Raw genomic sequence first — 22,901 nt, 5'->3', positions numbered from 1 at the left:
CTTCCTGGTGCCAGTATGCTGTGCTTTCACTTTATCTGAATCTTGTCACGTAGACAAGTTCATGGCAGGACTGTAATACGTAGGCTGATGTTATGAGGATGTGTTCAGGGCGAGACTGTTACAGAATATATGAAGTTTATTGGAAATTGGACATTGCACACTGAAGTTATGAGTACCGCTTAATGGAAAATCATCTGAATTCGACAAGGGGTCAGTGGCACGCAGTTTGGACGTACAGTCACAAATAGCTCAATTCTTCATGTACACTTTGTTTTTATAAGACTGTCCAATTTTGAAGACGATTTGATAAGTCCCCTATTTATCTTGCACTTTAATAAGTGACTTCCAGCGGTTTCACACTATGCTCCACGAACAATAGTCCCTTGGAAATATGGTTTGTAGATGTGGCTAGTGGGAGTGGAGGGGTGTTGGTGTTTCATCACTTTGAAAAAAAAGACCACAGAATTCAAAATGTGCAACTTTGACGAGACACCTGGGACACGCCCTTCAACGTACAGTCATAAATAGCACAACTTGTAATCAACAAGAATATTCAAGAGTCCTGTCAAGTTTTGAAGCAGATCTGATAAAGTCTCAAGGACTTTGTTTGTTCAAATACAGGACCACGGGCTTCAAAATGGCCACCTTTGACGGCACGCCACGGACACGCCCTTCAACGTACAGTCACAAAATGAAATGCGTTCATTCAGCAGCATGTTGTGACTGTACTGCCCAATTTTGAAGAAGATCCGTTGAAACGTGTAGGAGGAGATCATTCATATAGAAGCCCTGAAAGGCCAAAATGACATCACAGTGTGACATTTGTTCTAAATGGCCAACTTTGAGGGCACGCCACGGACACGCCCTTCAACGTACAGTCACAAAATATAATGCGTTCATTCAGCACCATGTTGTGACTGTACTGCCCAATTTTGAAGAAGATCCGATAGAACCTGTAGGAGGGGATCATTCAAATAAAAGCCCTGAAAGGCCAAAATGACATCACAGTGTGACATTTGTTCAAAATGGCGAACTTTGAGGGCACGCCACGGACACGCCCTTCAACGTACAGTCACAAAATATAATGCGTTCATTCAGCACCATGTTGTGACTGGACTGTTTAATTTTGAAGAAGATCCGATAGAAGCTGTAGGAGGGCATCATTCAAATAGAAGCCCTGAAATGCAAAAATGACATCACAGTGTGACATTAGTTCTAAATGGCCAACTTTGAGGGCACGCCACGGACACGCCCTTCAACGTACAGTCACCAAATATAATGCGTTCATTCAGCACCATGTTTTGACTGTACTGACCAATTTTGAAGCAGATCCGATAAATTCCCTAGGATCAGTTAGTTCACAAAGAAGCCCAAAAGGTCAAAATGAGCACAAAATGGCTGCCAAAAGTGCAAATTTTAAATGAAAATAGCCGACTTCCTGTGGGATTTGAGGTATGGGTCCAAGTGGCTTTTTTGTACGCCCCGGCACATTATACATGCCTATTGAGTTTCGTACATATCGATGAAACGTGGCGCCGGGGCTGATGTTTTTTATCCTATAGGGGGCGCTACAAGCACGAGAAACACGATTTTTGGTATGTGAGCTTCAGGCACCACTCTACACGTGCCCAGTGAATTTCATATTCATAACTATTATGGTGTGTGCACAGTGATTTACCCTGCCACCAGAGTGCCACCTAGTGGCGTGATTTTTTTCCTTTTTAGGTGAGCCTCAGGGAGCCATGGGGAAGCAGCATACAAAGTTTCATCTTAATCACACATACCGTTGTAGAGCTATAAACTCCTTCATTTTAAAGAGCGCCACCTTGTGGTGATGACCTGAAATTGTGCACGATGCTTAAGGAAGACATGGGGAACTATGGACCCAAGGGTGGTGTAAATCGGACATACCAACGTGGAGAAATACCCCACTTCCTTTTTGACGAAAAATCAACAGGAAGTGCTAATTTTATAACTTCCTTATGTTTTATAATATCAAAATTCTTCAAATTACTTTTGTTGTCAGGACGGTCCACAGATGAAACGTGCAAAGTTTCGTGCGCATCGGACAAAGTGTGTAGGAGGAACACGAAAAAGTGATTTATGGACATTTTGCGCTCTAGAAAAAAAAATATTAGGCGGAAGTGGGCGTGGCCTATATGGGGAGGTTCAGCCCCATTCACCGAACGCGTGGATATAAGGTTTTTGAATGTGAGACAAACTATGCGGGAGTTATTAGCCTTTCAAAATCGGCCGAAACAGCGCCACCTAGAGTCCTACCTACTGGCTGATCCGCATGTGACGCATAGAATCTCTAAGTTAAATGAGGCTTCACAAATCTGCCAAATAAAATTGAGAGTGTGTAAATGCGCAAGGCTCAAAATCGCAGTTAAAGTGGCCTAAAAATAATAATAATAATTAAAGCTGCAAGCAGCGTTGGGCGGGACCTCGCACCCGGCGCTCGTCGGGGCGCCGCAAACGCGTCACGTGCGGTCGGGGTGCGCCGAGGCCACGCACGTGCCTTCGTAAGAAGCGCGAACCGCAACGCGAACACGTCACGTAAATCTGCTCCAAATCAGCTCCGTATCGCCACGCAGCGCTTCCTTCCTGGTGCCAGTATGCTGTGCTTTCACTTTATCTGAATCTTGTCACGTAGACAAGTTCAGGGCGGGACTGTAATACGTAGGCTGATGTTATGAGGACGCGTTCAGGGCGAGACTGTTACAGAATATATGAAGTTTATTGGAAATTGGACATTGCACACTGAAGTTACGAGTACCGCTTAATGGAAAATCATCTGAATTCGACAAGGGGTCAGTGGCACGCAGTTTGACGTACAGTCACAAATAGCTCAATTCTTCATGAACACTTTGTTTTATAAGACTGTCCAATTTTGAAGACGATTTGATAAGTCCCCTATTTATCTTGCAATTTAATAAGTGACTTCCAGCGGTTTCACACTATGCTCCACGAACAATACTCCCTAGGAAATATGGTTTGTAGATGTGGCTAGTGGGAGCGGAGGGGTGTTTGTGTTTCATCACTTTGAAAAAAAGACCACAGAATTCAAAATGTCCAACTTTGACGAGACACCTGGGACACGCCCTTCAACGTACAGTCATAAATAGCACAACTTGTAATCAGCAAGATTATTCAAGAGTACTGTCAAGTTTTGAAGCAGATCTGATAAAGTCTCAAGGACTTTGTTTGTTCAAATACAGGACCACGGGCTTCAAAATGGCCACCTTTGACGGCACGCCACGGACACGCCCTTCAACGTACAGTCACAAAATGAAATGCGTTCATTCAGCACCATGTTGTGACTGTACTGCCCAATTTTGAAGAAGATCCGTTAGAACGTGTAGGAGCAGAACATTCATATAGAAGCCCTGAAAGGCCAAAATGACATCACAGTGTGACATTTGTTCTAAATGGCCAACTTTGAGGGCACGCCACGGACACGCCCTTCAATGTACAGTCACAAAATATAATGCGTTCATTCAGCCCCATGTTGTGACTGGACTGCCCAATTTTGAAGCAGATCCGATAGAAGCTGTAGGAGGGCATCATTCAAATAGAAGTTCTGAAATGCAAAAATGACATCACAGTGTGACATTTGTTCAAAATGGCCAACTTTGAGGGCACGCCACGGACACGCCCTTCAACGTACAGTCACCAAATATAATGCGTTCATTCAGCACCATGTTGTGACTGTACTGACCAATTTTGAAGCAGATCCGATAAATTCCCTAGGAGCAGTTAGTTCTAAAACAAGCCCAAAGAGTCAAAATGACCACAAAATGGCTGCCAAAAGTGCAAATTTTCAATGAAAATAGCCGACTTCCTGTGGGATTTGAGGTATGGGTCCAAGAGGCTTTTTTGTACGCCCCGGCACATTATACATGCCTATTGAGTTTCGTACATATCGGTGAAACGTGGCGCCGGGGCTGATGTTTTTTTAACCTGTAGGGGGCGCTACAAGCACGAGAAACCCGATTTTTGGTATGTCAGCTTCAGGCACCACTCTACACGTGCTCTGTGAATTACATATTCATAACTATTACAGTATCCGCACAGTGATTTACCCTGCCACCAGAGTGCCACCTAGTGGCGTGATTTTTTTCCTTTTTAGGGGAGCCTCAGGGAGCCATGGGGGAAGCAGCGTACCAAGTTTTATCCTAATCACACATACCGTTGTAGAGCTATAAACTCCTTCATTTGAAAGAGCGCCACCTTGTGGTGATGACCTGAAATTGTGCACGATGCCTAAGGAAGACATGGGGAACTATGGACCCAAGCTTGGTGTAAATCGGACATACCAATGTGGAGAAATGGTCCACTTCCTTTTTTGACGAAAAATCAACAGGAAGTGCTAATTTTATAACTTCCTTATTTTTTAAAATATCAAAAATGTTCAAATTACTTTTGTTGTCAGGGCGGTCCACAGATGCTACGTGCAAAATTTCGTGCAAATCGGACAAAGTGTGTAGGAGGAACACGAAACAGACATTTATGGACATTTTGCGCTCTAGAAAAAAAAAAATCTAGGCGGAAGTGGGCGTGGCCTATATGGGGAGGTTCAGCTCCATTCACCGAACGCGTGGATATAAGGTTTTTGAATGTGAGACAAACTATGCGGGAGTTATTAGCGTATCGAAATTGGCCTAAAAGTAGCGCCACCTAGTGGCCTTCCTAGTGGCTGATCTGCATGTGACGCATAAAATCTCCGAGTTTAATGAGGCTTGACAAATGTGCCAAATAAAATGCGAATATTCGAAATGTTTAGGGGGTGAAAAATGCGCTCAATGTTCTGAAAAATAATAATAAGAATAAACATAGGAAAAACAATATGGACCTTCCAGTTCATACTGGCTCGGTCCCTAATTAAAGCTGCAAGCAGCGTTGGGCGGGACCTCGCACCCGGCGCTCGTCGGGGCGCCGCAAACACGTCACGTGCGGTCGGGGTGCGCCGAGGCCACGCACGTGCTGTCGTTACAAGCGCGTACCGCAACGCGAATACGTCACGTAAATCTGCTCCAAATCAGCTCCGTATCGCCACGCAGCGCTTCCTTCCTGTTGCCAGTATGCTGTGCTTTCACTTTATCTGAATCTTGTCACGTAGACAAGTTCATGGCGGGACTGTAATACGTAGGCTGATGTTATGAGGACGCGTTCAGGGGGAGACTGTTACAGAATATATGAAGTTTATTGGAAATTGGACATTGCACACTGAAGTTACGAGTACCGCTTAATGGAAAATCATCTGAATACGACAAGGGGTCAGTGGCACGCAGTTTGACGTACAGTCACAAATAGCTCAATTCTTCATGTACACTTTGTTTTTATAAGACTGTCCAATTTTGAAGTCGATTTGATAAGTCCCCTATTTATCTTGCAATTTAATAAGTGACTTCCAGCAGTTTCACACTATGCTCCACGAACAATACTCCCTAGGAAATATGGTTTTTAGATGTGGCTAGTGGGAGCGGAGGGGTGTTTGTGTTTCATCACTGAAAAAAAAGACCACAGAATTCAAAATGTCCAACTTTGACGAGACACCTGGGACACGCCCTTCAACGTACAGTCATAAATAGCACAACTTGTAATCAGCAAGATTATTCAAGAGTACTGTCAAGTTTTGAAGCAGGTCTGATAAAGTCTCAAGGAGTTTGTTTGTTCAAATACAGGACCACGGGCTTCAAAATGGCCGCCTTTGACTGCACGCCACGGACACGCCCTTCAACGTACAGTCACAAAATGAAATGCGTTCATTCACCAGCATGTTGTGACTGTACTGCCCAATTTTGAAGAAGATCCGATAGAACCTGTAGGAGGAGATCATTCAAATAGAAGCCCTGAAAGGCCAAAATTACATCACAGTGTGACATTTGTTCAAAATGGCCAACTTTGAGGGCACGCCACGGACACGCCCTTCAATGTACAGTCACAAAATATAATGCGTTCATTCAGCACCATGTTGTGACTGGACTGCCCAATTTTGAAGAAGATCCGATAGAAGCTGTAGGAGGGCATCATTCAAATAGAAGCCCTGAAATGCAAAAATGACATCACAGTGTGACATTTGTTCAAAATGGCCAACTTTGAGGGCACGCCACGGACACGCCCTTCAACGTACAGTCACCAAATATAATGCGTTCATTCAGCACCATGTTGTGACTGTACTGACCAATTTTGAAGCAGATCCGATAAATTCCCTAGGAGCAGTTAGTTCTAAAACAAGCCCAAAGAGTCAAAATGACCACAAAATGGCTGCCAAAAGTGCAAATTTTCAATGAAAATAGCCGACTTCCTGTGGGATTTGAGGTATGGGTCCAAGAGGCTTTTTTGTACGCCCCGGCACATTATACATGCCTATTGAGTTTCGTACATATCGGTGAAACGTGGCGCCGGGGCTGATGTTTTTTTAACCTGTAGGGGGCGCTACAAGCACGAGAAACCCGATTTTTGGTATGTCAGCTTCAGGCACCACTCTACACGTGCTCTGTGAATTACATATTCATAACTATTACAGTATCCGCACAGTGATTTACCCTGCCACCAGAGTGCCACCTAGTGGCGTGATTTTTTTTCCTTTTTAGGGGAGCCTCAGGGAGCCATGGGGAAGCAGCGTACCAAGTTTTATCCTAATCACACATACCGTTGTAGAGCTATAAACTCCTTCATTTGAAAGAGCGCCACCTTGTGGTGATGACCTGAAATTGTGCACGATGCCTAAGGAAGACATGGGGAACTATGGACCCAAGCTTGGTGTAAATCGGACATACCAATGTGGAGAAATGGTCCACTTCCTTTTTTGACGAAAAATCAACAGGAAGTGCTAATTTTATAACTTCCTTATTTTTTAAAATATCAAAAATGTTCAAATTACTTTTGTTGTCAGGGCGGTCCACAGATGCTACGTGCAAAATTTCGTGCAAATCGGACAAAGTGTGTAGGAGGAACACGAAACAGACATTTATGGACATTTTGCGCTCTAGAAAAAAAAAAATCTAGGCGGAAGTGGGCGTGGCCTATATGGGGAGGTTCAGCTCCATTCACCGAACGCGTGGATATAAGGTTTTTGAATGTGAGACAAACTATGCGGGAGTTATTAGCGTATCGAAATTGGCCTAAAAGTAGCGCCACCTAGTGGCCTTCCTAGTGGCTGATCTGCATGTGACGCATAAAATCTCCGAGTTTAATGAGGCTTGACAAATGTGCCAAATAAAATGCGAATATTCGAAATGTTTAGGGGGTGAAAAATGCGCTCAATGTTCTGAAAAATAATAATAAGAATTAAAGCTGCAAGCAGCGTTGGGCGGGACCTCGCACCCGGCGCTCGTCGGGGCACGCCGCAAACGCGTCACGTGCGGTCGGGGTTCGCCGAGGCCACGCCACGTGCCGTCGTAACAAGCGCGGACGGCAACGCGAATACGTCACGTAAAACTGCTCCAAATCAGCTCCGTATCGCCACGCAGCGCTTCCTTCCTTTTGCCAGTATGCTGTGCTTTCACTGTATCTGAATCTTGTAACGTAGACAAGTTCATGGCGGGACTGAAATACGTAGGCTGATGTTATGAGGACGCGTTCAGGGCGAGACTGTTACAGAATATATGAAGTTTATTGGAGATTGGACATTGCACACTGAAGTTACGAGTACCGTTTAATGGAAAATGGTCTGAATTCGACAAGGGGTCAGTGGCACGCAGTTTGACGTACAGTCACAAATAGCTCAATTCTTCATGTACACTTTGTTTTTATAAGACTGTCCAATTTTGAAGACGATTTGATAAGTCCCCTATTTATCTTGCACTTTAATAAGTGACTTCCAGCGGTTTCACACTATGCTCCACGAACAATACTCCCTAGGAAATATGATTTGTAGATGTGGCTAGTGGGAGCGGAGGGGTGTTTGTGTTTCATCACTTTGAAAAAAAAGACCACAGAATTCAAAATGTCCAACTTTGACGAGACACCTGGGACACGCCCTTCAACGTACAGTCATAAATAGCACAACTTGTAATCAGCAAGATTATTCAAGAGTCCCGTCAAGTTTTGAAGCAGATCTGATAAAGTCTCAAGGAGTTTGTTTGTTCAAATACAGGACCACTGGCTTCAAAATGGCCAACTTTGACGGCAGGCCACGGACACGCCCCTTCAACGTACAGTCACAAAATTAAATGCGTTCATTCAGCACCATGTTGTGACTGTACTGCCCAATTTTGAAGAAGATCCGTTAGAACATGTCAGAGGAAATCATTCAAATAGAAGCCCTGAAAGGCCAAAATGACATCACAGTGTGACATTTGTTCTAAATGGCCAACTTTGAGGGCACGCCACGGACACGCCCTTCAACGTACAGCCACAAAATATAATGCGTTCATTCAGCACCATGTTTTGACTGTACTGACCAATTTTGAAGCAGATCTGATAAATTCCCTAGGAGCAGTTAGTTCTAAAACAAGCCCAAAGAGTCAAAATGACCACAAAATGGCCGCCAAAAGTGCAAATTTTAAATGAAAATAGCCGACTTCCTGTGGGATTTGAGGTATGGGTCCAAGAGGCTTTTTTGTACGCCCCGGCACATTATACATGCCTATTGAGTTTCGTACATGTCAGTGAAACGTGGCGCCGGGGCTGATGTTTTTTTTATCCTGTAGGGGGCGCTACAAGCAGGACAAACAGGATTTTTGGTATGTGAGCTTCAGGCACCACTCTACACGTACCCTGTGAATTTCATATTCATAACTATTACGAGTGATTTATCATGCCAAAAGAGCACCACCTAGTGGCGTATTTTTTTGTCCTTTTTAAGTGAGCCTCAGGGAGCCATGGGGAAGCAGCGTACCAAGTTTCATCTTAATCACGCATACCGTTGTAGAGCTATAAACTCCTTCATTTTAAAGAGCGCCACCTTGTGGTGATGACCTGAAATTGTGCACGATGCTTAAGGAAGACATGGGGAACTATGGACCCAAGGTTGGTGTAAATCGGACATACCAATGTGGAGAAATACCCCACTTCCTTTTTTGACGAAAAATCAACAGGAAGTGCTAATTGTATAACTTCCTTATGTTTTATAATATCAAAATTCTTCAAATTACTTTTGTTGTCAGGACGGTCCATAGATGAAACGTGCAAAGTTTCGTGCGCATTGGAAAAAATGTGTAGGAGGAACACGAAAAAGTGATTTATGGACATTTTGCGCTCTAGAAAAAAAAAAATCATGGCGGAAGTGGGCGTGGCCTATATGGGGAGGTTCAGCTCCATTCACTGAACGCGTGGATATAAGGTTTTTGAATGTGAGACAAACTATGCGGGAGTTATTAGCGTATCGAAATTGGCCTACAAATAGCGCCACCTAGTGGCCTTCCTAGTGGCTGACCTGCATGTGACGCATAGAATCTCCAATTTAAATGAGGCTTGACAAATGTGCCAAATAAAATGCGAATATTATAATTGTTAAGGGGGTGAAAAATGCGAGCAAAGTCGCTAAAAATAATAATAATAATAATAATTAAAGCTGCAAGCAGCGTTGGGCGGGACCTCGCACCCGGCGCTCGTCGGGGCGGGCCGCAAACGCGTCACGTGCGGTCGGGGTGCGCCGAGGCCACGCACGTGCCGTCGTAACAAGCGCGTACCGCAACGCGAATACGTCACGTAAATCTGCTCCAAATCAGCTCCGTATCGCCACGCAGCGCTTCCTTCCTGGTGCCAGTATGCTGTGCTTTCACTTTATCTGAATCTTGTCACGTAGACAAGTTCATGGCGGGACAGTAATACGTAGGCTGATGTTATGAGGACGCGTTCAGGGCGAGACTGTTACAGAATATATGAAGTTTATTGGAAATTGGACATTGCACACTGAAGTTACGAGTACCGTTTCATGGAAAATGGTCTGAATTCGACAAGGGGTCAGTGGCACGCGGTTTGACGTACAGTCACAAATAGCTCAATTCTTCATGTACACTTTGTTTTTATAAGACTGTCCAATTATAGCGGTTTCCCACTATGCTCCACGAACAATACTCCCTAGGAAATATGGTTTGTAGATGTGGCTAGTGGGAGTGGAGGGGTGTTTGTGTTTCATCACTTTGAAAAAAAAGACCACAGAATTCAAAATGTCCAACTTTGACGAGACACCTGGGACACGCCCTTCAACGTACAGTCATAAATAGCACAACTTGTAATCAGCAAGATTATTCAAGAGTACTGTCAAGTTTTGAAGCAGATCTGATCAATTCTCAAGGAGTTTGTTTGTTCAAATACAGGACCACGGGCTTCAAAATGGCCAACTTTGACGGCAGGCCACGGACACGCCCTTCAACGTACAGTCACAAAATGAAATGCGTTCATTCAGCACCATGTTGTGACTGTACTGCCCAATTTTGAAGAAGATCCGTTAGAAAGTGTAGGAGCAGATCATTCAAATAGAAGCCCTGAAATGCAAAAATGACATCACAGTGACATTTGTTCTAAATGGCCGACTTTGAGGGCACGCCACGGACACGCCCTTCAACGTACAGTCACAAAATATAATGCGTTCATTCAGCACCATGTTTTGACTGTACTGACCAATTTTGAAGCAGATCTGATAAATTCCCTAGGAGCAGTTAGTTCTAAAACAAGCCCAAAGAGTCAAAATGACCACAAAATGGCCGCCAAAAGTGCAAATTTTAAATGAAAATAGCCGACTTCCTGTGGGATTTGAGGTATGGGTCCAAGAGGCTTTTTTGTACGCCCCGGCACATTATACATGCCTATTGAGTTTCGTACATGTCGGTGAAACGTGGCGCCGGGGCTGATGTTTTTTTATCCTGTAGGGGGCGCTACAAGCAGGACAAACAGGATTTTTGGTATGTGAGCTTCAGGCACCACTCTACACGTACCCTGTGAATTTCATATTCATAACTATTACGAGTGATTTATCATGCCAAAAGAGCACCACCTAGTGGTGTATTTTTTTTGTCCTTTTTAGGTGAGCCTCAGGGAGCCATGGGGAAGCAGCGTACCAAGTTTCATCTTAATCACACTTGCCGATGCAGAGATATAAACTCCTTCATTTTAAAGAGCGCCACCTAGTGGTGATGACCTGAAATTGTGCACGATACATAATGAAGACATGGGGAACTATTGACCCAAGGTTGGTGTAAATCGGACATACCAACGTGGAGAAATACCCCACTTCCTTTTTTGACGAAAAATCAACAGGAAGTGCTAATTGTATAACTTCCTTATGTCTTATAATATCAAAATTCTTCAAATTACTTTTGTTGTCAGGACGGTCCACAGATGAAACGTGCAAAGTTTCGTGCGCATCGGAAAAAGTGTGTAGGAGGAACACGAAAAAGTGATTTATGGACATTTTGCGCTCTAGAAAAAAAAAAAATCTAGGCGGAAGTGGGCGTGGCCTATATGGGGAGGTTCAGCTCCATTCACCGAACGCGTGGATATAAGGTTTTTGAATGTGAGACAAACTATGCGGGAGTTATTAGCGTAACGAAATTGGCCTACAAACAGCGCCACCTAGTGGCCTTCCTAGTGGCTGACCTGCATGTGACGCATAGAATCTCCAATTTAAATGAGGCTTGACAAATGTGCCAAATAAAATGCCAATATTTTAAATGATTAGGGGGTGAAAAATGCGAGCAAAGTCGCTAAAAATAATAATAATAATAATAATAATAAACGAAGGAAAAACAATAGAGACCTTCCAGTTCATACTGGCTCGGTCCCTAATTAAAGCTGCAAGCAGCGTTGGGCGGGACCTCGCACCCGGCGCTCGTCGGGGCGCGCCGCAAACGCGTCACGTGCGGTCGGGGTGCGCCGAGGCCACGCCACGTGTCGTCGTAACAAGCGCGTACCGCAACGCGAATACGTCACGTAAATCTGCTCCAAATCAGCTCCGTATCGCCACGCAGCGCTTCCTTCCTGTTGCCAGTATGCTGTGCTTTCACTTTATCTGAATCTTGTCACGTAGACAAGTTCAGGGCGGGCCTGTAATACGTAGGCTGATGTTATGAGGACGCGTTCAGGTCGAGACTGTTACAGAATATATGAAGTGTATTGGAAATTGGACATTGCACACTGAAGTTATGAGTACCGCTTAATGGAAAATCATCTGAATTCGACAAGGGGTCAGTGGCACGCAGTTTGACGTACAGTCACAAATAGCTCAATTCTTCATGTACACTTTGTTTTTATAAGACTGTCCAATTTTGAAGTCGATTTGATAAGTCCCCTATTTATCTTGCAATTTAATAAGTGACTTCCAGCGGTTTCACACTATGCTCCACGAACAATACTCCCTAGGAAATATGGTTTGTAGATGTGGCTAGTGGGAGCGGAGGGGTGTTTGTGTTTCATCACTTTGAAAAAAAAGACCACAGAATTCAAAATGTGCAACTTTGACGAGACACCTGGGACATGCCCTTCAACGTACAGTCATAAATAGCACAACTTGTAATCAGCAAGATTATTCAAGAGTACTGTCAAGTTTTGAAGCAGATCTGATCAATTCTCAAGGAGTTTGTTTGTTCAAATACAGGACCACGGGCTTCAAAATGGCCACCTTTGACGGCACGCCACGGACACGCCCTTCAACGTCCAGTCATAAATAGCACAACTTGTAATCAGCAAGATTATTCAAGAGTCCTATAAAGTTTTGAAGCAGATCTGATCAATTCTCAAGGAGTTTGTTTGTTCAAATACAGGACCACGGGCTTCAAAATGGCCAACTTTGACGGCAGGCCACGGACACGCCCTTCAACGTACAGTCAAAAAATGAAATGCGTTCATTCAGCACCATGTTGTGACTGTACTGCCCAATTTTGAAGAAGATCCGTTAGAACGTGTCAGAGTAAATCATTCAAATAGAAGCCCTGAAAGGCCAAAATGACATCACAGTGTGACATTTGTTCTAAATGGCCAACTTTGAGGGCACGCCACGGACACGCCCTTCAACGTACAGTCACAAAATATATTGCTTTCATTCAGCACCACGTTGTGACTGTACTGCCCAATTTTGAAGAAGATCCGTTAGAACGTGTCAGAGGAAATCATTCAAATAGAAGCCCTGAAAGGCCAAAATGACATCACAGTGTGACATTTGTTCTAAATGGCCAACTTTGAGGGCACGCCACGGACACGCCCTTCAACGTACAGTCACCAAATAATTTGCGTTCATTCAGCCCCATGTTGTGACTGGACTGCCCAATTTTGAAGAAGATCTGATAGAAGCTGTAGGAGGGGATCATTCAAATAGAAGCCCTGAAATGCAAAAATGACATCACAGTGACATTTGTTCTAAATGGCCAACTTTGAGGGCACGCCACGGACACGCCCTTCAACGTACAGTCACAAAATATAATGCGTTCATTCAGCACCATGTTTTGACTGTACTGACCAATTTTTGAAGCAGATCTGATAAATTCCCTAGGAGCAGTTAGTTCTAAAACAAGCCCAAAGAGTCAAAATGACCACAAAATGGCCGCCAAAAGTGCAAATTTTAAATGAAAATAGCCGACTTCCTGTGGGATTTGAGGTATGGGTCCAAGAGGCTTTTTTGTACGCCCCGGCACATTATACATGCCTATTGAGTTTCGTACATGTCGGTGAAACGTGGCGCCGGGGCTGATGTTTTTTTATCCTGTAGGGGGCGCTACAAGCAGGACAAACAGGATTTTTGGTATGTGAGCTTCAGGCACCACTCTACACGTACCCTGTGAATTTCATATTCATAACTATTACGAGTGATTCATCATGCCAAAAGAGCACCACCTAGTGGCGTATTTTTTTGTCCTTTTTAGGTGAGCCTCAGGGAGCCATGGGGAAGCAGCGTACCAAGTTTCATCTTAATCACACTTGCCGATGCAGAGATATAAACTCCTTCATTTTAAAGAGCGCCACCTAGTGGTGATGACCTGAAATTGTGCACGATACATAATGAAGACATGGGGAACTATTGACCCAAGGTTGGTGTAAATCGGACATACCAACGTGGAGAAATACCCCACTTCCTTTTTGACGAAAAATCAACAGGAAGTGCTAATTGTATAACTTCCTTATGTTTTTTAATATCAAAATTCTTCAAATTACTTTTGTTGTCAGGACGGTCCACAGATGAAACGTGCAAAGTTTCGTGCGCATCGGACAAAGTGTGTAGGAGGAACACGAAAAAGTGATTTATGGACATTTTGCGCTCTAGAAAAAAAAAAATCTAGGCGGAAGTGGGCGTGGCCTATATGGGGAGGTTCAGCTCCATTCACCGAACGCGTGGATATAAGGTTTTTGAATGTGAGACAAACTATGCGGGAGTTATTAGCGTAACGAAATTGGCCTACAAACAGCGCCACCTAGTGGCCTTCCTAGTGGCTGACCTGCATGTGACGCATAGAATCTCCAATTTAAATGAGGCTTGACAAATGTGCCAAATAAAATGCCAATATTTTAAATGATTAGGGGGTGAAAAATGCGCTCAAAGATCCTAAAAATAATAATAATAATAATAATAATAATAAACGAAGGAAAAACAATAGAGACCTTCCAGTTCATACTGGCTCGGTCCCTAATTAAAGCTGCAAGCAGCGTTGGGCGGGACCTCGCACCCGGCGCTCGTCGGGGCGCCGCAAACACGTCACGTGCGGTCGGGGTGCGCCGAGGCCACGCACGTGCTGTCGTTACAAGCGCGTACCGCAACGCGAATACGTCACGTAAATCTGCTCCAAATCAGCTCCGTATCGCCACGCAGCGCTTCCTTCCTGGTGCCAGTATGCTGTGCTTTCACTTTATCTGAATCTTGTCACGTAGACAAGTTCAGGGCTGGACTGTAATACGTAGGCTGATGTTATGAGGACGTGTTCAGGGCGAGACTGTTACAGAATATATGAAGTTTATTGGAAATTGGACATTGCACACTGAAGTTACGAGTACCGCTTAATGGAAAATCATCAGAATTTGATAAGGGGTCAGTGGCACGCAGTTTGACGTACAGCCACAAATAGCTCAATTCTTCATGTACACTTTGTTTTTATAAGACTGTCCAATTTTGAAGTCGATTTGATAAGTCCCCTATTTATCTCGCAATTTAATAAGTGACTTCCAGCGGTTTCACACTATGCTCCACGAACAATACTCCCTAGGAAATATGGTTTGTAGATGTGGCTAGTGGGAGCGGAGGGGTGTTTGTGTTTCATCACTTTGAAAAAAAAAGACCACAGAATTTAAAATGTCCAACTTTGACGAGACACCTGTGACACGCCCTTCAACGTACAGTCATAAATAGCACAACTTGTAATCAGCAAGATTATTCAAGAGTACTGTCAAGTTTTGAAGCAGATCTGATAAAGTCTCAAGGAGTTTGTTTGTTCAAATACAGGACCACGGGCTTCAAAATGGCCACCTTTGACGGCACGCCACGGACACGCCCTTCAACGTACAGTCACAAAATGAAATGCGTTCATTCAGCACCATGTTGTGACTGTACTGCCCAATTTTGAAGAAGATCCGTTAGAACGTGTCAGAGGAAATCATTCAAATAGAAGCCCTGAAAGGCCAAAATGACATCACAGTGTGACATTTGTTCTAAATGGCCAACTTTGAGGGCACGCCACGGACACGCCCTTCAACGTACAGTCACCAAATATAATGCGTTCATTCAGCACCATATTGTGAGTGTACTGCCCAATTTTGAAGAAGATCCGTTAGAACGTGTCAGAGGAAATCATTCAAATAGAAGCCCTGAAAGGCCAAAATGACATCACAGTGTGACATTTGTTCTAAATGGCCAACTTTGAGGGCACGCCACGGACACGCCCTTCAACGTACAGTCACCAAATATTATGTGTTCATTCAGCCCCATGTTGTGACTGGACTGCCCAATTTTGAAGAAGATCCGATAGAAGCTGTAGGAGGGGATCATTCAAATAGAAGCCCTGAAATGCAAAAATGACATCACAGTGACATTTGTTCTAAATGGCCAACTTTGAGGGCACGCCACGGACACGCCCTTCAACGTACACTCACAAAATATAATGCGTTCATTCAGAACCATGTTTTGACTGTACTGACCAATTTTGAAGCAGATCTGATAAATTCCCTAGGAGCAGTTAGTTCTAAAACAAGCCCAAAGAGTCAAAATGAGCACAAAATGGCCGCCAAAAGTGCAAATTTTAAATGAAAATAGCCGACTTCCTGTGGGATTTGAGGTATGGGTCCAAGAGGCTTTTTTTTACGCCCCGGCACATTATACATGCCTATTGAGTTTCGTACATGTCGGTGAAACGTGGCGCCGGGGCTGATGTTTTTTTATCCTGTAGGGGGCGCTACAAGCAGGACAAACAGGATTTTTGGTATGTGAGCTTCAGGCACCACTCTACACGTACCCTGTGAATTTCATATTCATAACTATTACGAGTGATTCATCATGCCAAAAGAGCACCACCTAGTGGCGTATTTTTTTTGTCCTTTTTAGGTGAGCCTCAGGGAGCCATGGGGAAGCAGCGTACCAAGTTTCATCTTAATCACACTTGCCGATGCAGAGATATAAACTCCTTCATTTTAAAGAGCGCCACCTAGTGGTGATGACCTGAAATTGTGCACGATACATAATGAAGACATGGGGAACTATTGACCCAAGGTTGGTGTAAATCGGACATACCAACGTGGAGAAATACCCCACTTCCTTTTTTGACGAAAAATCAACAGGAAGTGCTAATTGTATAACTTCCTTATGTTTTTTAATATCAAAATTCTTCAAATTACTTTTGTTGTCAGGACGGTCCACAGATGAAACGTGCAAAGTTTCGTGCGCATCGGACAAAGTGTGTAGGAGGAACACGAAAAAGTGATTTATGGACATTTTGCGCTCTAGAAAAAAAAAAAATCATGGCGGAAGTGGGCGTGGCCTATATGGGGAGGTTCAGCTCCATTCACCGAACGCGTGGATATAAGGTTTTTGAATGTGAGACAAACTATGCGGGAGTTATTAGCGTAACGAAATTGGCCTACAAACAGCGCCACCTAGTGGCCTTCCTAGTGGCTGACCTGCATGTGACGCATAGAATCTCCAATTTAAATGAGGCTTGACAAATGTGCCAAATAAAATGCCAATATTTTAAATGATTAGGGGGTGAAAAATGCGCTCAAAGATCCTAAAAATAATAATAATAATAATAATAATAATAATAAACGAAGGAAAAACAATAGAGACCTTCCAGTTCATACTGGCTCGGTCCCTAATTAAAGCTGCAAGCAGCGTTGGGCGGGACCTCGCACCCGGCGCTCGTCGGGGCGGGCCGCAAACGCGTCACGTGCGGTCGGGGTGCGCCGAGGCCACGCACGTGCCGTCGTAACAAGCGCGGACCGCAACGCGAACACGTCACGTAAATCTGCTCCAAATCAGCTCCGTATCGCCACGCAGCGCTTCCTTCCTGTGGCCAGTATGCTGTGCTTTCACTTTATCTGAATCTTGTCACGTAGACAAGTTCAGGGCGGGACTGTAATACGTAGGCTGATGCAATGAGGACGCGTTTAGGGCGAGACTGTTACAGAATATATGAAGTTTATTGGAAATTGGACATTGCACACTGAAGTTATGAGTACCGTTTAATGGAAAATGGTCTGAATTCGACAAGGGGTCCGTGGCACGCAGTTTGACGTACAGTTACAAATAGCTCAATTCTTCATGTACACTTTGTTTTTATAAGACTGTCCAATTTTGAAGTCGATTTGATAAGTCCCCTATTTATCTTGCAATTTAATAAGTGACTTCCAGCGGTTTCCCACTATGCTCCACGAACAATACTCCCTAGGAAATATGGTTTGTAGATGTGTCTAGTGGGAGCGGAGGGGTGTTTGTGTTTCATCACTTTGAAAAAAAAGACCACAGAATTCAAAATGGCCAACTTGGACGAGACACCAGGGACACGCCCTTCAACGTACAGTCATAAATAGCACAACTTGTAATCAGCAAGATTATTCAAGAGTACTGTCAAGTTTTGAAGCAGATCTGATCAATTCTCAAGGAGTTTGTTTATTCAAATACAGGACCACAGGCTTCAAAATGGCCAACTTTGGCGGCAGGCCACGGTCACGCCCCTTCAACGTACAGTAACAAAATGAAATGCGTTCATTCAGCACCATGTTGTGACTGTACTGCCCAATTTTGAAGAAGATCCGATAGAACCTGTAGGAGGAGATCATTCAAATAGAAGCCCTGAAAGGCCAAAATGACATCACAGTGTGACATTTGTTCAAAATGGCCAACTTTGAGGGCACGCCACAGACACGCCCTTCAATGTACAGTCACAAAATATAAAGCGTTCATTCAGCACCATGTTGTGACTGGACTGCCCAATTTTGAAGAAGATCCGATAGAATCTGTAGGAGGGCATCATTCAAATAGAAGCCCTGAAATGCAAAAATGACATCACAGTGTGACATTTGTTCAAAATGGCCAACTTTGAGGGCACGCCACGGACACGCCCTTCAACGTACAGTCACCAAATATAATGCGTTCATTCAGCACCATGTTTTGACTGTACTGACCAATTTTGAAGCAGATCCGATAAATTCCCTAGGATCAGTTAGTTCACAAATAAGCCCAAAAGGTCAAAATGACCACAAAATGGCTGCCAAAAGTGCAAATTTTAAATGAAAATAGCCGACTTCCTGTGGGATTTGAGGTATGGGTCCAAGAGGCTTTTTTGTACGCCCCGGCACATTATACATGCCTATTGAGTTTCGTACATATTGATGAAACGTGGCGCCGGGGCTGATGTATTTTTTATCCTATAGGGGGCGCTACAAGCACGACAAACCCGATTTTTGGTATGTGAGCTTCAGGCACCACTCTACACGTGCCCAGTGAATTTCATATTCATAACTATTATGGTGTGTGCACAGTGATTTACCCTGCCACCAGAGTGCCACCTAGTGGCGTGATTTTTTTCCTTTTTAGGGGAGCCTCAGGGAGCCATGGGGAAGCAGCGTACCAAGTTTCATTTTAATCACACATACCGTTGTAGAGATATAAACTCCTTCATTTTAAAGAGCGCCACCTTGTGGTGATGACCTGAAATTGTGCACGATGCCTAAGGAAGACATGGGGAACTATGGACCCAAGGTTGGTGTAAATCGGACATACCAACGTGGAGAAATACCCCACTTCCTTTTTTGACGAAAAATCAACAGGAAGTGCTAATTTTATAACTTCCTTATTTTTTAAAATATCAAAAATGTTCAAATTACTTTTGTTGTCAGGGCGGTCCACAGATGCTACGTGCAAAATTTCGTGCAAATCGGACAAAGTGTGTAGGAGGAACCCCGAAACAGTCATTTATGGACATTTTGCGCTCTAGAAAAAAAAAAATCTAGGCGGAAGTGGGCGTGGCCTATATGGGGAGGTTCAGCTCCATTCACCGAACGCGTGGATATAAGGTTTTTGAATGTGAGACAAACTATGCGGGAGTTATTAGCCTATCGAAATTGGCCTAAAAGTAGCGCCACCTAGTGGCCTTCCTAGTGGCTGATCTGCATGTGACGCATAAAATCTCCGAGTTTAATGAGGCTTGACAAATGTGCCAAATAAAATGCGAATATTCTAAATGTTTAGGGGGTGAAAAATGCGCTCAATGTTCTGAAAAATAATAATAAGAATAAACATAGGAAAAACAATATGGACCTTCCAGTTCATACTGGCTCGGTCCCTAATTAAAGCTGCAAGCAGCGTTGGGCGGGACCTCGCACCCGGCGCTCGTCGGGGCGCGCCGCAAACGCGTCACGTGCGGTCGGGGTTTCGCCAAGGCCACGTCACGTGCCGTCGTAACAAGCGCGGACCGCAACGCGAATACGTCACGTAAATCGTCTCCAAATCAGCTCCAAATCGCCACGCAGCGCTTCCTTCCTGTGGCCAGTATGCTGTGGTTTCACTGTATCTGATTCTTGTAACGTAGACAAGTTCATGGCGGGACTGAAATACGTAGGTTGATGTTATGAGGACGTGTTCAGGGCGAGACTGTTACAGAATATATGAAGTTTATTGGAAATTGGACATTGCACACTGAAGTTATGAGTACCGCTTAATGGAAAATCATCTGAATTCGACAAGGGGTCAGTGGCACGCAGTTTGACGTACAGTCACAAATAGCTCAATTCTTCATGTACACTTTGTTTCTATATGACTGTCCAATTTTGAAGTCGATTTGATAAGTCCCCTATTTATCTTGCAATTTAACAAGTGACTTCCAGCGGTTTCACACTATGCTCCACGAACAATACTCCCTAGAAAATATGGTTTGTAGATGTGGCTAGTGGGAGTGGAGGGGTGTTTGTGTTTCATCACTTTGAAAAAAAAGACCACAGAATTCAAAATGTCCAACTTTGACGAGACACTTGGGACAGGCCCTTCAACGTACAGTCATAAATAGCACAACTTGTAATCCGCAAAATTATTCAAGAGTACTGTCAAGTTTTGAAGCAGATGTGATCAATTCTCAAGGAGTTTGTTTGTTCAAATACAGGACCACGGGCTTCAAAATGGCCAACTTTGACGGCAGGCCACGGACACGCCCTTCAACGTACAGTCACAAAATGAAATGCGTTCATTCAGCACCATATTGTGAGTGTACTGCCCAATTTTGAAGAAGATCCGTTAGAACGTGTCAGAGGAAATCATTCAAATAGAAGCCCTGAAAGGCCAAAATGACATCACAGTGTGACATTTGTTCTAAATGGCCAACTTTGAGGGCACGCCACGGACACGCCCTTCACCGTACAGTCACAAAATATAATGCGTTCATTCAGCACCATGTTGTGACTGGACTGTTCAATTTTGAAGAAGATCCGATAGAAGCTGTAGGAGGGCATCATTCAAATAGAAGCCCTGAAATGCAAAAATGACATCACAATGTGACATTAGTTCTAAATGGCCAACTTTGAGGGCACGCCACGGACACGCCCTTCAACGTACAGTCACCAAATATAATGCGTTCATTCAGCACCATGTCTTGACTGTACTGACCAATTTTGAAGCAGATCCGATAAATTCCCTAGGATCAGTTAGTTCACAAAGAAGCCCAAAAGGTCAAAATGACCACAAAATGGCTGCCAAAAGTGCAAATTTTAAATGAAAATAGCCGACTTCCTGTGGGATTTGAGGTATGGGTCCAAGAGGCTTTTTTGTACGCCCCGGCACATTATACTTGCCTATTGAGTTTCGTACATATCGATGAAACGTGGCGCCGGGGCTGATGTTTTTTTATCCTATAGGGGGCGCTACAAGCACGACAAACCCGATTTTTGATATGTGAGCTTCAGGCACCACTCTACACGTGCCCAGTGAATTTCATATTCATAACTATTATGGTGTGTGCACAGTGATTTACCCTGCCACCAGAGTGCCACCTAGTGGCGTGATTTTTTTCCTTTTTAGGGGAGCCTCAGGGAGCCATGGGGAAGCAGCGTACCAAGTTTCATCTTAATCACACATACCGTTGTAGAGATATAAACTCCTTCATTTGAAAGAGCGCCACCTTGTGGTGATGACCTGAAATTGTGCACGATGCCTAAGGAAGACATGGGGAATTATGTACCCAAGCATGGTGTCGATCGGACATACAAATGTGGAGAAATACCCCACTTCCTTTTTTGACGAAAAATCAACAGGAAGTGCTAATTTTATAACACGCTTATTTTTTAAAATATCAAAATTCTTCAAATTACTTTTGTTGTCAGGGCGGTCCACAGATGCTACGTGCAAAATTTCGTGCGAATCGGACAAAGTGTGTAGGATGAACACCAAAAAGTCATTTATGGACATTTTGCGCTCTAGAAAAAAAAAAAATCTAGACGGAAGTGGGCGTGGCCTATATGGGGAGGTTCAGCTCCATTCACCGAACGCGTGGATATAAGGTTTTTGAATGTGAGACAAACTATGCGGGAGTTATTAGCCTTTCAAGATCTTTTTAAATAGCGCCACCTAGTGGCCTACCTAGTGGCTGATCTGCATAGAATCTCCGAGTTTAGAGAAGCTTGACAAATGTGCCAAATAAAATGCGAATATTATAATTGGTAAGGGGGTGAAAAATGCGCTCAATGTTCTGAAAAAGAATAATAATAAACATAGGAAAAACAATAGAGACCTTCCAGTTCAGTGAACTGGCTCGGTCCCTAATTAAAGCTGCAAGCAGCGTTGGGCGGGACCTCGCACCCGGCGCTCGTCGGGGCGCGCCGCAAACGCGTCACGTGCGGTCGGGGTTCGCCGAGGCCACGCCACGTGCCGTCGTAACAAGCGCGGACGGCAACGCGAATACGTCACGTAAAACTGCTCCAAATCAGCTCCGTATCGCCACGCAGCGCTTCCTTCCTGTTGCCAGTATGCTGTGCTTTCACTTTATCTGAATCTTGTCACGTAGACAAGTTCATGGCAGGACAGTAATACGTAGGCTGATGTTATGAGGACGCGTTCAGGGCGAGACTGTTACAGAATATATGAAGTTTATTGGAAATTGGACATTGCACACTGAAGTTATGAGTACCGTTTAATGGAAAATGGTCTGAATTCGACAAGGGGTCAGTGGCACGCAGTTTGACGTACAGTCACAAATAGCTCAATTCTTCATGTACACTTTGTTTTTATAAGACTGTCCAATTATGAAGTCGATTTGATAAGTCCCCTATTTATCTTGCAATTTAATAAGTGACTTCCAGCAGTTTCCCACTATGCTCCACGAACAATACTCCCTAGGAAATATGGTTTGTAGATGTGGCTAGTGGGAGCGGAGGGGTGTTTGTGTTTCATCACTTTGAAAAAAAAGACCACAGAATTCCAAATGTCCAACTTTGACGAAACACCTGGGACACGCCCTTCAACGTACAGTCATAAATAGCACAACTTGTAATCA

At 44.0% G+C, this 22,901-nt stretch overlaps 1 long non-coding RNA gene across 2 annotated transcripts; it reads right to left on the bottom strand.

Annotated features, from left to right (window-relative positions):
• Nucleotides 1–1,715: 1,715 nt before the first annotated feature.
• LOC127360783 (uncharacterized) lies at nt 1,716–22,843 on the bottom strand. 2 transcript variants are annotated; one of them, XR_007883913.1, is made up of 3 exons: nt 15,249–15,374; nt 4,248–7,976; nt 1,716–1,839 (listed from the first exon to the last, which is right to left on the bottom strand). It is a non-coding gene; the product is annotated as an uncharacterized LOC127360783 (long non-coding RNA). The 2 variants fall into 2 exon arrangements; XR_007883914.1 differs by lacking the exon at nt 1,716–1,839 and adding an exon at nt 22,201–22,843 and having other exon boundaries at nt 5,641–7,976; nt 15,249–17,267.
• Between the last annotated feature and the right edge of the window lie 58 nt (nt 22,844–22,901).

The sequence above is a fragment of the Dicentrarchus labrax genome, unplaced genomic scaffold (genome assembly GCF_905237075.1).
Source record: "Dicentrarchus labrax unplaced genomic scaffold, dlabrax2021, whole genome shotgun sequence".
Lineage (NCBI taxonomy): Eukaryota > Metazoa > Chordata > Actinopteri > Moronidae > Dicentrarchus > Dicentrarchus labrax.
Note: the sequence above shows the minus strand (reverse complement) of the source record. Positions and strands in the feature narration are given on the sequence as shown.